We start from the raw sequence: 2333 nt of genomic DNA, 5'->3' as shown, positions 1-2333 counted from the left end.
ACTGCCATGAAAAGGAAAGAACAAACTCCAATAGACACTAGCTTAAAGAGACAAAGCAAGATGGGTGTGGTGGTGCACACCTTTAGCCTAGCATGTGGGAAACGAGATAGGCAGGATCTCTGGAAGTTCCAGCCCTGCCAGGGCTACTTAGTAAGTAAGACCCTGCCTTAAAAATAAAATAAGATAAAATAATAAAATAAAATAAAAAAATAAAATAAAATACCATCAGAATAAGGTAGGAAGTAGGTCTCTGAAATTAATGCATACTTCCCAGGAAGAACAATGGCCCAGAGCCAGTGAGCAGGACCCTATTGCTAAACTGACTGACAGTTCCTGAGAATGGAGCAAAGAGGGTGTGTTCCGAGCCACGTGTCCTGCTCTGTGCTTCCTGACTGCAGGAAGTAGGTAGGTGGAGCCAGTGAAGAACTGACCAGGTCTTCCCTTACAGCCTGTGGGGCAGATGGATGGACAGCAAAGGTAACTAGGAAAGGGAATTCGTGAATACTTGGGAATGTGCCCTTGAACTGCCCAGAGGAAAAAGCCCTCCAGGATGCCAGGCAGGGCCACTTCTAAAGATGGGGCTCAGAGCTCAGTGGCAGAGGATTCAAAGTAGAGTAGAGGGTCCTATGGTCCAATACAAGGATACCAATTGGAGAATGTTAGTTAACTCACTATGCAATGTTAACCCAGGGGCAACCAGGTTAGTGCTCCCCTGAATGAGAATCAGATCTGAGTAGTCACATTAGCAGAGTAGGAAAAAGAGACTGGGGGTTCAAAACCCAGTAGTGAGGCCAGTTAGAAACTATGGAACGAGTCCCAGGAGTTACTTCAAGAGCAAAAGGACCCATGGCTTACACAGCACCAAGAGCAGAGATGGCGTTTTTTCCCAAAGGGCAAGAATTTCTGTGCAGTCAGTACCCAGAGAGCGGCTAAGTGAACCACACAGCTGACCATCATGGCTGCCCCATTTCTCCTGTGCTGATGGGCAGACAGTGCTTCTCCTACTTCCCCACTCACTGTACAGTGAGAGAGGGAGACGTCCAGTCCAAATGCCATGCGCGCCCTTCTTTCTGGAACCCTCGTGTGCTTTGTGCTTCTGTAGTCCCCTCTTTCAAAGGCAAGCATACTTGTGTCCGGAAAAAGGCTACTTCCATGAAGCACCCCCAAGACATTCTTTGTCACACAGAATAAGCCCCAAATCATCCCCTGACTTCCAAGTCACAGACCCGATCCAACCTTGCCTTCCAGTTTCAAACATAAGATGTGCTTTCTGCTCAGGATCATTGAAGTGCGATGACTGAGCTATCACCATGGCACCGCCCCTTGGGTGGGAACATGAAATGCTCCTCCCCCTTCATTTCAGCCCTGAGTGGCTCATTTCCTTGACTGCAATAGTGATCTGCCTCTCTATCCTGACTACACACACCTGATTTCCTGACTTTCCTCATAACTATAGAATTGCTTGGCTTTAACCATCTGACCTTCATCTCCTCATTGGTCTGAAAGCACAAGAAAGACATGTTCCTGGGGGTTAAAAGATGGCGGGCGATCTTGCCTTTCTAGGAGTGGTTGAGCTTTCTCATTCTTCACCGTGGTTGTGCAAAACACCCTCCTTGCCCTGCTGGGCAGGAAAGGTCCCTGAAACCCTGGCAGGTGTAAATCAGAAATGAGTGAGTAGGGTTTATCTTTATTGTAGTTTCACAGGAGCTATACATGTGCCACAGCCCTAGTTAGCTGACTTTGGAAGATAACAGTGTTCTATTCTTAGAAGAGCTTTTTTCTATTACAATAGCATCTTGAAGAGACAGCTTCAAGAACAGAGGGAATTGGCTTAAAGTGTCTGAGACATAACACCAGGCTAGGATACCTGAGCAGATGTCCTTCAAGGGCCCAGCAGTGAAGGGCATGTAACACAAGGATGCTAGTGACCGTAAGCTGTGTGTGTGTGTGTGTGTGTGTGTTGTGTGTGTGTGTGTGTCTGTGTGTCTGTGTGTGCATGTGAGACTATGTGTGAATTTTGTGCATGTGAATGAATGCATGACCATGTGTCTTATGTGAGTGTGTGTGAATGTGTGTGTGTAAATGTGTGTGACTGTGTGAATGAATGTGTATGAGTGTGTATGCAAGTGTATGTGTGTGAGTGAGTGTGATTGGATGAGTGTGCATATATGTGAGTTTGTGTGAATGTGCACATGAATGTGTGTGTGAGAGAGGGGGGGGAGGGAGGAAGGGAGAGAGAGACAGAGAGGGAGAGAGAGAGAGAAAGAGAGAGAGCATGTGTGCGTGCGTGTGAGAGAGAGCATGTGTGCGTGCGTGTGAGAGAGAGCATGTGT

The sequence above is a fragment of the Mus caroli genome, chromosome 13 (assembly GCF_900094665.2).
Source record: "Mus caroli chromosome 13, CAROLI_EIJ_v1.1, whole genome shotgun sequence".
Classification (NCBI taxonomy): Eukaryota; Metazoa; Chordata; class Mammalia; order Rodentia; family Muridae; genus Mus; species Mus caroli.
This window is presented reverse-complemented; position numbering follows the sequence as displayed.